Genomic DNA, 15326 nt, shown 5'->3' with positions numbered 1-15326 from the left:
TGCACCAAGAAGAAATGCAGCTGATAAACGGGTATTCACTGGACAAATATATTATACTAGGATTGACATGTGATTACATTTTCACGCAGTTTGGATGCTTAGATCCTGGGAAAGCAGTACCCAGAACAACCACCTCTGGCCGTAATAACGGCTTTGATACGACTGGGCATTGGATGGCGTATACAGGTACAGCTGCCCATGCAGCTTCAACACGATACCACAGTTCATCAAGAGTAGTGACTGGCGTATTGTGACGAGTCAGTTGCTTGGCCACCATTGACCAGACGTTTTCAGTTGGTGAGAGGTCTGGAGAATGTGCTGGCCAGGGCAGCAGTCGAACATTTTCTGTATCCAGAAAGGCCCGTACACGACCTGCAACTAGCGGTCGTGCATTATCCTGCTGAAATGTAGGGTTCGCAGGGATCCAATGAAGGGAAAAGCCACGGGTCGTAACACATCTCTCATGTAACGTCCACTGTTCAAGTTGCCGTCAAAACGAACAAGAGGTGACCGAGACGCGTAACCAATGGCACCCCATACCATCACGCCGGGTGACACGCCAGTACGGCGATGACGAATACACGCTTCCAATGTGCGTTCACCGCGATGTCGCCAAACACGGATGCGACAGTCATGATGCTGTCAACAGAACCTGGATTCACCCGAAAAAATGGCATTTTGTCACTCGTGCACCCAGTTTCGTCGTTGAGTACGCCATCGCAGGCGCTCCTGTTTGTGATGCAGCGTCAAGGGTAACCGCAGCCATGGTCTCCGAGCTGATAGTCAGATGGCTCTGAGCACTATGGGACTTAACATCTGTGGTCATCAGTCCCCTAGAGCTTAGAACTACTTAAACCTAACTAACCTAAGGACATCACACACATCCATGCCCGAAGCAGGATTCGAACCTGCGACCGTAGCAGTCTCGCGGTTCCGGATTGAGCGCCTAGAACCGCGAGACCACCGCGGCCGTCACTGACAGTCCACGCTGTTGCAAACGACGTCCAACTTTTCGTGCAGATGGTTGTTGTCTTGCAAACGGCCCCATCTGCTGACTCAGGAATCGAGACGTTGCTGCACGATCCTTTACAGCCATGCGGATAAGATGCCTATCATCTCGGCTGCTAGTGATACGAGGCCGTTGGGATCCAGCACGGTGTTCCGTATTAACCTCCTGAACCCACCGATCCCATATTCTGCTAACAGTCATTGGATCTCGACCATCGCGAGCAGTAATGTTGCGATACGATAAACCGCAATTGCGACAGGTTACAATGCGACCTTTATTAAAGTCCGAAACATGATGTTACGCATTTCTCCTTCTTACACGAGGCATCACAAGAACGTTTCACCAGGCAACGCCGGTCAACTATTGTTTGTGTATGAGAAATCGGTTGCAAGCTTTCCTCATGTCAGCACGTTGTACGTGTCGCCACCGGCGCCAACCTTGTGTGAATGCTCTGAAAAGCTAATCATTTACATATCACAGCATCTTAATGGCCAGTAGTGTATTTACAGGGATTTCAAAACGAATAAACGGTACTCCAGCTACGATTGTGCAGCGTTGTTGCATGCCGGAAGCAATCACCGCGGGCCAGGGCAATGCTGTCGCTACTGCAGCATTGGTTACTCTTCGTGTTTTACTGTCCCTGTTAATACACACCGTTAAAACGAATCTTGAACGAGTAACACACCGACACTGGTCGTCACATGAAACACGTGATAGCACTATTCCTTTGGGTGACTCCAACTTCAATCCGCATAAAAAAAGTCAAAATACCAGACAAAATGCACCTAACAGCTCGCTCATGGAAGGAGGGGTGTGTTGTGAAGCAGACACGCTAATATGACACTAAATTTCCACCTAACTGCACTTATTGTTTCAACAATTTGTAATCGATTTCGAAGTATTTAAGGGCTTCATCTTCCGGCATTTAGGCACAGTTAACGAAATGAAATACATCAAAATCCTTAATTGCGTTGCCCGCAGCTCGTGGTCTCGCGGTCGCGTTCTTGCTTCCCTAGCACTGGGTCCCAGGTTCGATTGCCGGCGGTGTCAGGGGTTTTCACCTGCCTTGAGATCACTGGGTGTTTGTGTTGTCCTCGTTATTTCATCATCATTTCTGAAAGTGGCGAGACAGGACTGAACAAAGGTTGGATATTTGTACGGGCGCTGATAACCTCGCTGTTGAGCGCCGCACAAACCAAACCATCATCATCAGCATCATCCTAATTGCGCTGGTTTTATTTGCTTAGGATTATTCACTCACAGACTGGTGACAAAGTCAACATAAGAATTCTCTTCTGTAGTACATATATCATGGCACTCGTTTATAATTAATTTCCGGTCAGTTACAAGAAAAGCAGATTTTTCACGCATCTCAATATCTGTGATGTCATTTCTCTTGAACTATGTGTTGAATAATCACTAAATTTTGCGAAGAGATCTAGTAATAAATTAAATCCTCCTGCCTGGTGCCAAAGTTTTAATTGAGTGAACAGTGACTATCTTTTTTTCTTTCGCCAATTTCTTGGCGTGTGAGCGAGAAAAAGTTTAGAAAAGTTTGAAATTATGTGTAAAATCTGTTGGAAGTCTCTAAGTGGTCTCGTTCTAAAATACAGGATGACTGTAGTTTGAGTAATTTGCGCGTAGTGAGTTGGTACGTGCACTATTACTATCTTTAATACTTGTCATATTGTATTAAAACTGTAACGTAAGATTATACCTCTTGATGAGTAGACGACAAGATTTTAAATTTTCAGTATTGTCTTTATTTAAATGCTGAAACTCAAATTTTCATTACGCCTTGAAGCTGTTAGACACGTAACGTGGAGAAGGGACCGTACCACGAGTTAGCCTTTTAATAATTCAGCTTTCTGAATGTGCATGTTTTCACATAAACACACACACGACAGCACATAATGACCGCCTTTGGCGTAACCCAACCGATGTTAAAATACCAATATCTCCTCGCTACAGCTTCTAATGCAAAAGTTATTTATATTTGTTTCGGTCAACAGATTACCAAGTCTGATTGCTGAACATATTTTTTTCCGTTTCAGGTAAGACGTGTGAAACCCAGTGGGACCAGGCTTTTACTGCAGTAGTGTCCCCCGTTGCAGTCCCAGGTATCTTAAGCGTCGTAAGTACAAAATCTCCTACTAAATTATAGCTTGCTTTACATTGTTGCCACTGCTGAAAAAAATACTTGTATATAATTTTTTTATACGAGAGCTCACAAAAACAGGCAAGATTAACTTTCGGCTGCATGATGAGCATTTTAACTTACAGATTAGCATAGGGACTTTATAAAACAAATCACTAACCACTACGCCGACGCCAGCACTACAATCTGTAACGCAAACAAAACCGTATTTTTAATCTACATTCAAGTATGTGATGCCAACATATCTGCAATAACTTGTGCCGATGGGGTAATGTAGGTATATCCATATCAAGGTTAGCAGTCCACAGATCATTTAATTCTGAAAAAAATACACACGCATTCAGACTAAGATCACGTGAAGTATTATTGCTATACCAGGAATCGCTTATGGACGTTCTGAGAAAGGACGTCGAGGAAGCAGTCAAGTGAACTGTAACCAGCCCTAGCCAAACACGTTCAAAAATAGTTTACTTTCAACATATCGGTTATGTTTGGTGTGTCTATTTAACAGGAAAAGAAACAAAGACCAGTAAGCAGCCTTCTGTATGGTCTCACGACATTTGTTGGTTAAATTTTTGGTCTTTTCTAAGAACGACATTTTGTTTTCATATAACTTGAACTGACATTGTAAACAATATCTTCGTATTTTGTGAGTGCATTTTTAACTAAAAGGTGGTTTAATTCATTGCAGCAGTTGTCATATGGTGGCGGAATTTCAATATTTGATTTATTTTGTTTGACACAATGTGTTCACATTTAGGTTACGGACAGTTGCACACTCGGGAAATACGGGCTCATACACGAATGCCGTGTCATTCACTTTTAAATGAGAAAATGTTCTTTCGTGCTAAATTTCAATTAATTTTTAGAACACTCTTTTTTTCCAACCCGGTATGCTTCCTCTAAAGTTCTCTAACATTATTAATGTTAGCAAATTAAAATCTTGTACCAGTGTCCAAAAAAAAAAAAATTGAATATGATTTGTTCGACCCGAGAATTTCTTCCTTTCGAATAACTTCTTGAAGGCTCAGGGGTCGTGTTATGAAAAAGTATATCGTAATTTGATAGTTTTAGTAACGCAGATCTGTTAGCGTGCGCTTTCTACTGTGAAGGAAAATCATATTCTTCGCTAAATGGGTTTGTTTTTCCTGCTGCTTTTTATGAAAATTTATCCAATAAAGGCGTAGAGTCCCATTTCCAAGTAGGTGTTGGATACTGCACTACAAGAATCTTAAACAGTAAACATGTTGCTGTCAGCATTACTTTCACACCTAATGGAACGTCTCTCTCTTTTTTCTGGAGCACATTAGCAAGGCGTAGTTATTCGATGCCCTCAAACTGCAAATAATGTATAGGTTCCGTCAACGATGGCGTGTATTTTGAAAATTACATAGCAACTGTCTGTAAGGACAACTGAGAAATGAGTGTCGCCTCGACTCCGAGATAATGCAAACAACTGCTTCCTCATACCCAAATCTTCAAATGTTCAAATGTGTGTGAGTTTCTAAGGGACCAAACAGCTAAGGTCATCGGTCCCTAGACTTACAGACCACTTAAACTAACTTATGCCAAGTAGAACACTCACACCCATGCCTCAGGGAGGGCTCGAGTCTCCGGATAATACATGCAGCTGAGACCTGACAGCTTCCAGCATCATTTGGACGATCACCAAGTGATTTTCCGACACAACATCGTTGATTTTCCTTAGTTCGTTCAGTTGTGACCTGCAGAACACATGTCCAACGCTTAGCGTCTCTCGTCTTTTTACGATAAAAAAATCAGTCAATCATTCTGAGTGCAAATCTCACTCTAAAAGGAGAGCCACCCCACTACTTTCTCAGTTTATCCCCGTTCTTTCACTCTTTTTAGCAATCGGTGTTCAGATTTTATCTCTTTCAGTAACGTAACCACTTTGCGATACTTTATCGCTAACTCTTACAGGAGTCTTAATGATGGAACGACACAAATTGTCACAAATATATATTTCTCATTTCTATGCAATGTACTACTAGCTTTCTTCTCATGAGCAGTAGCGAAAGCGTCTGATTCTCTGTGGAAAAAAAAACTTCCTAACAGTTTCCCTCCTTTGTCTCCTAAAACCACAGTTTCATTCATAGAAAAACACAAATTTATCAGTGATCATCAGAAAATGGACGTATGCTACACAGCTCTTGCGTGTTCCACCACGTACTTTTTCAGAAGTTATGTCCAAATAAAATTTCTTTTGTTCTCTGAAATGTAGAACATAGAACTGTGCACAAGTAAACTTGTACGTATCTTTTGAATCACGGATTAAGCCATTCAACAAACTAGGAGTGCAAGTTTTCTCCACGCGCACATTTCAAGTGTGATAAAATTTGAAAGACTGAGTGTTTCTTATTGAAAACCAGCGTTGCTACTTCGTAATAAGCAGTGTCCTTCTCCGAAAGCCTTCTAAAAAGCAGTTCAATGAATAAATAAATATTTTGCCATAGGTATACGATAAACTGAACAATTTTCAAATTTTATTTTATTGACACTTGTCCTACTCTTAATTTCGTATAAATGAAATGTTAGATAACCTACTTACCAACAACGATAATCTTGTGGTTCCGTAATGAGGAGCTTTTCTTCAGTGCGGAAACTGTAGAACCTGCAACACAATGACCGCAGCATTACAGACTAACACTGATAATCTTCGAAACACTACACGCAGTAATTACTTAAACACTCACCTACAAGAGGGAATGAGTCCGCCAGTTCTTAAGCTAAAGATATGATAGCGTAAATTTTTCGTTCATATCTCTTTTCTCATGGAGTGCTCAAACTCCAACAAAACCGAAATATTTATTCCTAACCGGAGCCCGTGTTTACCAAACGTATCGAATCTAGAAGACTGTTCCCGCAAAGCCAACGGTTTTTTACCTTGCGCATCACCAATAATGAAAGAGCGTTAAGTTCACTGCCGTGTAAATTTATACATTGTCAAAGAACTTGTGTCAACGCCGGGATAGAACGCATCTCACTTGCTCGGAATAAGAACCCGATAGGCGTAGAATAACTGGACAGCGTAATTTATAGAATAAAGGCACCGTCTCGCAGTAGCCCTTTTGCGTTGCGTACAATTATTGGAATAATTCTGTTCAAAAATCGCTGTCTTTGTTGTATGTTGCGTATAGTTGTAACGAGAATAAGATAACAACCATTAGAAAGCTTGTTTTCTTTTTTTAGAGCATGTGTTCATCAGTCTTCTGACGCGTTGACTGTGTAAGGCGGTTCTCCATTTCATCTCAGGGGAACAGTCACACCCCACGTCCTCAATTATTTGCGGGATATTTTGTAATCTCTGCCTTCCCCTACAGGTTTTTTGAAATCTATGGGCCTTTTTGTACCAAGGAAGTTAATCTGTGCTGTCTAAATATATCTTACCATCCAGTCCCTCCTTCTGATTAGTTTTTCCCGAATATTCCTTTATTCTCCAGTTTCGTGGAGTCCACTAAATTTTCTGAAATCCAAGCTCACCTATGCCATTAGTCTTGCATTAGGTTACGCCCCAGAAATGTCTGTCTCCACAACTACGTCTTTTGCTTTCACATCCGTTGGCTTCGCCAACTAATAAAGTGTCCGTTTCCGACCTACTCCACGCCTAGGACTAAGCTAGCGAAAGACTTTCACGACAATCAGGATTTTCGCCATGTCACGTTCAGACTGTCACATTCGGACATAACCTAGACTTCGGGCTTAGTTATAGCTCAGTCTGTCCCAACAGCACACATTAATTTCACATTAACTGACGTAGGAAACTCAAAAACAGACTGTCATCTTGCAACTTAACCTGCACGCTGGGCGAAGTTACATATCAGTCTATCAATGAAATTATTTTCCCTTCAACTTTTGTTGGCTTTGCCAAGTCACAATCAAACTGTTACACTCCATCTTAACGTAGACCTCGCCTGAAAATAGGCAAACCGGCCTGAAGCACGTAAAGGGGAAAGAAAATGGTTTTAAAAATATTACTCATGGCAGGTTTTTCAACATTGTAACATAAGGTAAAACCAATTCCTATAGTTAGAGTAAAATTATTTGATAATTGACACTTCTTGCATTGGAACTGGTTTTCTCCAATCAGAGCGTTCTACGTCACTCCCGAACCGTTCGCAATTGCCCAAGTGGCACAACAATAGGTCATTTCACTTCCAGTTCTTTTTCCGGCTTTCTTTCTTGATGTATTTGGATCCCGTATCCTGGGCCTGGCTCTTTTATTTAGTGTTTCATAGCACATGGCACACACACACACACACACACACACACACACACACACACACACACACACACACACACACACAACGATTCTAACGAAATACAAGTGTTTCATACACAGGAATTTCATATGCATCACTAACCAAACACTACTACAAGACGCAATTCAGTATTACATACACATTATTATCACAGAGATTTGCCGTCCGGGGTGGCCGAGCGGTTCTAGGCTCTACAGTTTGGAAACACGCGACCGCTACGGTCGCAGGTTCGAATCCTGCCTCGGGCATGGATGTGTGTGATGTCCTTAGGTTAGTTAGGTTTGAGTAGTTTTAAGTTCTAGGGTACTGATGACCTCAGATGTTAAGTCCCATAGTTCTCAGAGCCATTTGAACCATTTTTGAACCATTTGAATCACAGGGATCGGATTACGTTAGATAAACTTCGGTACATGAAACCTAATATTTTTGAAGGCTGCAGTTAATCGTTGCAGCTGGGTGACAACAGACATAAACTTAATGCTTCATCGCATGGTAGTGCCATAGCACAGTAACTGGCGTGTTAACCTGACGTGTAGCACGACACAGGTTCGAAAATCTAGCACGACGCAGATTCGAAAATCTTCAGATGTAGGGATTTTTTTTCACTTGAAAGTCTATTAAAAAGACTTGCTATTTTTATTAATTTTTAATTGGTTTTAATCTAATTTTTTAATTAGTAGTATTTTTCCGCGTCATTTTCATCATTGTATTGACTCTTTTATTTGCTCTTATTTTTCTTCCGATCATTCTTTTCCCGTTTGGAATCTGCCTGTGTCACCTATAATATGCAACAATGTGACAATCAATCAGAATTGCTCATCGGTCTGTATCACGGCAGCTCATGTAAGAATAGTTTCTGAGGAAGAATGGTAGCGAGAAATTAGCCTTCAGCGTTGAAACTGAAATACTTCTGTGTTGTGTTCGCTCGAAGAGGTTAGCTTTTATCGCCGGGAAAAAAGCGATCGTAATCTTAGTTCTGCCGCAGATTGTTGACTATCGTTTTGTCGGAACACAGCATCTCACGAGGTTATGGTTAGGTTAGGACATGAGTTTAAATTCAAAGCTACAGAATGTGTCGTCTTCCGCAGTTGTAATTGGTCACTTACAATCAGCTGTGAACCATCCGGTGTGGCAGAGCGGTTCTAGGCGCTTCAGTTTGCAACCGCGCGAATGCTACTGTCGCAGGTTGGAATCCTGCCTCGGGCATGAATGTTTGTGATGTCCTTAGGTTAATTAGTTTTAAGTAGTTCTAAGTTCTAGGGGACTGATGACCTCAGAAGTTAAGTCCCATAGTGCTCAGAGCCATTTGAGCCGCGCGGGATTAGCCAAGCGGTCTGAGGGGCTGCAGTCATGGACTGTGCGGCTGGTCCCGGCGGAGGTTCGAGTCCTCCCTCGAGCATGGGTGTGTGTTTGTTTGTCCTTAGGATAATTTAGATTAAGTAGTGAGTAAGCTTAGGGACAGATGGCCTTAGTAGTTAAGTCCCATAAGATTTCACACATATTTGAACATTTTTTGAACCAATTGAAGTATATCGGATTTCCGTCATACCTCGCGGCGACCAATTCCGACATCGCTCCGCGTTACACGTTAAAACCATTTGTGAAGTGACCTGATGTGTTTGTGTGCCGCCTTTAAGCGAGCAGTAGCCGGCAGCGGATTTGGCAAGTTTGTAGCGGCGAGCGACAGACGTCAACTATCAGGTAATTTTAATCGGACTGCAGTAACACGTGTCGTAGACTACAGCACACTGTGCTACGCCGCTAGACAGGAAACCAACCGTTAGCGTGCTAGTATCCAAGCTCGAGAAGCCCTTGTCCCAGCAAGAGTCCCACAAAGCACTCCGTCCTCAGGCCACGAGTGGCCTACCGGGACCATCCGACCGCCATGTCATCCTTAGTGGAGGATGCGGATAGGAGAGGCACACCGCTTTCCCGGCCATTATGGTAGTATCCTTGACCGAAACCGCTACTATCCGGTCTAGTAGCTCCTCAGCTGGCATCACGAGGCTGAGTGCACCCCGAAAAATGGCAACAGCGCATGGCGGCTGAATGGTCACCCATCCAAGTGCCGGCCACGCCCAACAGCGCTTAATTTCGGTGATCTCACGGGAACCGGTGTATCCACTGAGGCAAGGCAGTGTCCCAGGACCCAGAGAAATAACTCTTCGCAAAAGTGTCATTCAGTACAACTGCTGCAATCCGCAGAAATACTGGGCTCTATTGAGCCTGACTGATAGGGAAATTGGCGTGGCGTAATAAACCCGAGGAGGGTCAAATCGATCGGGACGTCAAATACAGGCGAATTTACGGCGGCCATTGTCGGACCGAGACAAGATCGCGTCACGGCAAGTCCGGAGACAGCACTGTAGGAGCGCGCGGGGCAGACGGACAGAAAAAGGTGTATGCGGAGCCCACGCAAGAAGAATGGTCCCGCGCCTCGCCTTACGGCGGCCCGCGCGCAATTTAAGCGGACAATGGCGTTTAATCTGCGAGCCGCGCTTCCCGCCGCAGTAAATACTTCAGCCGTCCGTCGGCCGAGGCGCCCACACCTGCCTTTGTTTCTTTTTCCGTCATTGTGCCTCACCTCGGCTCCCCTAGCAAGGGCGGCAGTACCAGTCCCCGGGGGACAGCTGCTTATCTTGCCTGCAAGTGCCACTCTGTCAGCCTGCTCCCGAGCATACGGAAACGCGCGACAGGCTCCGAGACTCTCGAGAGATAGAACCCAATACTTTGTCCTGGGTGCACGCAGATCGTGAGAGAAAGGTGTCGTCAGGACCTTTCCTGTTATCCGTATCCAAAAACGATCTCAACGGCATTGATTACACTGTGAAAGCCGCAGTCGCAGTGGGCGTTTCTGACCAAACGAAAAAGAGTAAAATGAAAGGAAAAAGTAATAACAGACCCCGTCTACTGCTTTCAATAGCGTTAACACTGCGTCAACTTTCTTTCTTTCGCTGGTGCCTTTTCCCGCAGTTAGGCAGGGTCGGCATTGGCAACGTTAGTTTGAGGGGTGGCCGGACGCCCTTCCCGGACCACCCCGTACCCCCCGGGACGGAAGTAGTGTACCCCAACTGTCTGCGACTAGTGTAATCCACGGAATAGTACGAAAGCGTTCAAATGTCTGCGAGCCGTGTAACTGAGGCGGGATGTGGGGGCCAGTCCGGCATTCACCTAGGGGGATGTGAAAAACCGCGTAAAAACCACATCCACGCGGGCCGGCACACCGGCCGTCGTCGTTAATCTGCCGGACATATTCGATCCGGGGCCGACGCGCCTACCCGTGTCCAGAAAGCTAACCTGGCGGGCTGTGTAAAAATTGTGACTGTCTCTGTGCTGATGACCGCGCAGCTGGGCGCCCCCACAAACCCAAGATCGTCATCGTCATCATTATTTCAATAGCTTTGTTTGCGTATGCGATCAGGTCTTATTAGATTCCCCTAGAAACCGAGAGCGTTTAACCACCTAGAAATTGAGTAAATATATATAAACGCATAACCTTGGAAATATTTTTGTTCTGCACAGTTATCCTCCTGTCTGTTACATAAAAATAAACAGTAATTATTGCAGAGTTGAAATAGTTAATATTTAATTCAGTTTTTTTTTCGAAAATTGATTATCTCAAACGTGAAACTGAGGAAAGTTGTAGTACAAATATATGACAGTACAAATGTATCCTACAGCGCTCGAAAACATAATTTTCTAAGAAAAGGTGAAAATTAAAAAATGCAAAACAAAAACGTATCAAACATCTCTTCATTACTTCAAATGGTTCAAATGGCTCTGAGCACTATGGGACTTAACGTCAGAGGCCATCAGTACCCTACAACTTAGTATTACCTACACCTAACGAACCTAAGGACATCACGCACATCCATGCCCTAGGCACGGCTTGAACCTGCGACCGTAGCGGTCGCGCGGTTCCAGACTGAAGCGCCTAGAACCACTCGGCCACTACGGCCGGCACACTCTGCAGTACTTCGTCCAGCTTGTATAAAACATGTTTGCGTTATACCTAAACAATTTTCGCATTTATCAATAATAAAAGGAAACACTTGCCTTCGAGTGTGATGAAGAACTTTGTGTTGAGTATAAAAAACAACAACAATAACAATGCAGATTTTTTTATACTTGTGCATTTAAGCTGTACTTGCATCTGAAGTAATTGCGTAGGTTAGATAAACGCGCAGACGTTATGTGATCAATTCATTTCTTATCTCTTATAAAATGCAATTTATATTTTGTAAGGATATAGAATACACAGTGCGCTTACACTGAACATGGGCGGTTCTAATTACGTGCAAACAATCAAAAGCAAAGAGAAATCGTCAGTTACCAGTCTATCTCTTACGCATTCATTTATGATTGTTTCCCTACCACAATACTACGGGTAATCTTACCATGTTGTTGTTGTTGTCTTCAGTCCTGAGACTGGTTTGATGCAGCTCTCCATGCTACTCTATCCTGTGCAAGCTGCTTCATCTCCCAGTACCTACTGCAACCTACATACTTCTGAATCTGCTTAGTGTACTCATCTCTCGGTCTCCCTCTACGATTTTTACCCTCCACTCTGCCCTCCAATGCTAAATTTGTGATCCCTTGATGCCTCAAAACATGTCCTACCAACCGATCCCTTCTTCTAGTCAAGTAATCTTACCATTTAGTACGTTATTTGTAAATTGTACCAACGCGACCAAACCGCAGTTTTGGTACAACGGAACTCTGGATCTTATTTGTTACAGATATCCACAGCGTTGTCAGCTCCGCAAGAACCCGTATCTGCGAAGTTTATTGATTTCTTTTGGATATGGTATGGAAAACAAACTTGACGGTCTGCTAGATGACGATCAGATGGGCTATATGAAAGGTAAAGGCACGCAAGAAGAAGGACGAAAGCGAGAGGAGTACCAGAAATGAGATTAGCGATAAACTTAACACTATAATTAGACCACGTAGTAGACGAAGTGAAGAAATTCTAATACCTTGGAAGAAAAAAGTGTGACCGACTCGGTAAGGGGCACGTGAAAAGTAAATTTAGCACTGGCATGGAAAGATTTAGTTGCTAAAAGAAGTATACTAGTATCGAATATTAACGTTAATTTGAGGAAGAAATTTCTGAGAATACAGAACTGTATAGAAGTGAATCATGGACTGAGGGGGAATCTGAAAAGTAGAATATCGAGGCGTTCTATAAACGCAAGTGATTTACTTTTCTTTGTGGATATACTAATATTGTAGGCATCCTCTATTTTGTTTAGTATTAATATACCTTTCGCAGCTCATTTCCTTGCGCTTTTAGAATTGTGACATCATGTACACACGAACCACAATCCAGAGCAGTCTGTCTATTCTAATACCTGCATAGAACTCAGTTTCGTGTTTTCACTCAGGCCTCTTAAGGTGTCTCTGAAATAGAGTGGGTATCTCCTTTTTATGACGATCCACAGTTTTCTCTATTAGCTTTGTCAAACATCGTCTGTAGCTCAACAAATGCTAAGAAGGTCTCTTCGTTCAATACTGCCCGTACTTCAGTGTAATTCTCTGTAATCCTTGTCTATGTATCGCTGTGCATTAAATAAATATAGCGCATTTTCTTTTTCTCCTCCCATTCACAGGTTAGACGTATCGACCTGTTGTTGCCTCACTTCCATCTCTTAACTGGCCGTTCTATGTACCTCTTTGCTTTAGCTGTAAGTTGTAATGCTGTCTTTGGAATACTCGTTCCTTCCATTCGTTGCAGATGTTCCTTCTAGTTTCATTCATTTCCTTCTATTTTGTGACCTACAGCAAAACTATTCACTTCTTAGCTAATGTTTTTATTAAGTACCCTGAGCAGCTAGTCCAATCTTTCACAGTTCGTAAAAACTTCATTTGAACCGCTTGAACATAGACAGAGTTTTTGTCTCCACAACCCTACGTTTCACTGTCATATCGTGAAACAGGTGCAGCATTATATCCAAGAATTTCATTTTTGCGTCTCTTCGTGAATGTTTTAATGTTCTGTAGGTGATGCGACGTATAGTCTTATATCTCTGTAATTTGATGTCTGCATTATAACCTTCATGAAGTAAAAAGCAGTCCAACTTTCTAGGTAACTGAAATGCTGAACTTGTACCAAAATCTGATCTTCAGTAAAATTTTGGTTCATATTACGATGGAATGTAACTGTCTTAGCTTCATTTCGTGGTATCTAAAGCTACAATATTTTCTCACCACGTTTCAAAGATGGATAGGTTTTTGTACTTCGTCTTCAGAATTTGTCATTAATACAACACCATCGTGTAATACTAGGTTAATACGCTTCTTCTTGGTTATATGGATCACTTTTGGTGCTCTTTTTTCCAATTTTCGGATGACGACTATGCAAATATTAAAAAGAGCAGATAATAAAGTACAACCTCGTCTTATGCCTTTATTTACCAAAACTTTTTCCCCCTGTATAATTGCGTTTGGCCATTACAGCATAAATCACATTGCACAGAATCTTCCTTAGGTGATTTGGGTATGCACGTTTTGCCATAATTTCTCTATCCATTCTGTCAACTGCTTTTACAAAATCTATTAAAAGTGAAGTAGGTGGGTACATTAAAATATCTTTTTATCGGCACATAGTCTTTATCTCATGATGGCTGGTTGATACAGTAACTAGTGATAAATTTCCTTGAAGAGATAAACAATCTTGGCTGTAAAACAGGCTTTACTAAAACTTCCTGGCAGATTAAAACTGTGTGCCCAACCGAGACTCGAACTCGGGACCTTTGCCTTTCGCGGACAAGTGCTCTACCATCTGAGCTGCCGAAGCACGACTCACGCCCGGTACTCGCAGCTTATCCTTTCTATCAGGAGTGCTAGTTCTGCAAGGTTCGCAGAAGAGCTTCTGTAAAGTTTGGAAGGTAGCAGACGAGATACTGGCAGAAGTAAAGCTGTGAGTACCGAGCGTGAGTCGTGCTTCGGTAGCTCAGATGACAGAGCACTTGCCTGCGAAAGGCAAAGGTCCCGAGTTCGAGTCTCGGTCCGGCACAAAGTTTTAATCGGCCAGAAAGTTTCACTTTCTACTTTTGCTGCTAACATTTTGCCACGGATATTTATTAAAATCACATTGTAACAGCTGTCGAATGATAAATATTTGAGCAAGTATTTCGCTAGGACAGTCTCCCGTGCAGACCAGTGGTGATCCTAAACCAACTAGAATTTGGTAAGTACGTTTCAACAAAGGAATGTTTCTGCCGAACCAGTAATCGAATACGCACTCCCGCTGACCGCGAACAGTCGCCATAATAAAACAGGCCACTGGGAAACGCGTCTTGGCTCGAACTAAACATTGACTGTTACATATGGTTTCCTTTTCTCTTCATTAACAAAAAGATAAAAAAATAAAAAAATTAAAAAACGATGATAGAGCACTTGCCCGCGAAAGGCAAAGGTCCCTAGTTCGAGTCTCGGTCGGGCACACAGTTTTAATCTGCCAGGAAGTTTCATATCAGCACACACTCCGCTGCAGAGTGAAAATCAAAACATGATTCGCAGCAAGACCGTTTATCTCGTCAAAAAATTATTTGCATTTGACATCTTGGCTCGCAAAAACTAATTTATTCAATATGCTTTGTGATTTGCGCGCCTACTTATTACAATTTGATTACGTTTTGTTTACGCATAAAAATGCCTAGAAAATGGTAGATTCCTTCTCAGTACACTAGAACGACTAAAATGTTGAGGACTGTGCGATCATGGTGGAGACTTGCAGCAGGCTGATAACATCAGGCTTGAGTTATTCTTTGGAAACTCCTTACGAAGGTGAGGCACGACGTAACTGTGATAGAGAGTGTCGTACATTGTCTTGCTTTTTACCACATACGATAAGTCCTCCAGCCCTAGGTAATGT

At 42.7% G+C, this 15326-nt stretch overlaps 1 long non-coding RNA gene across 2 annotated transcripts in view; it reads right to left on the bottom strand.

Annotated features, from left to right (window-relative positions):
* The window catches only part of LOC126293471 (uncharacterized), a 581661-nt gene that overhangs the window by 308614 nt on the left and 257721 nt on the right, over positions 1-15326 (bottom strand). For both annotated transcript variants that reach the window (XR_007552292.1, XR_007552291.1), the window contains exon 2: positions 5737-5799. This is a non-coding gene — a long non-coding RNA (uncharacterized LOC126293471). The remainder of the gene's footprint in view (positions 1-5736; positions 5800-15326) is intronic.

Source organism: Schistocerca gregaria, chromosome 10, assembly GCF_023897955.1.
Source record: "Schistocerca gregaria isolate iqSchGreg1 chromosome 10, iqSchGreg1.2, whole genome shotgun sequence".
In the NCBI taxonomy this organism is placed as follows: Eukaryota; Metazoa; Arthropoda; class Insecta; order Orthoptera; family Acrididae; genus Schistocerca; species Schistocerca gregaria.
Note: the sequence above shows the minus strand (reverse complement) of the source record. Positions and strands in the feature narration are given on the sequence as shown.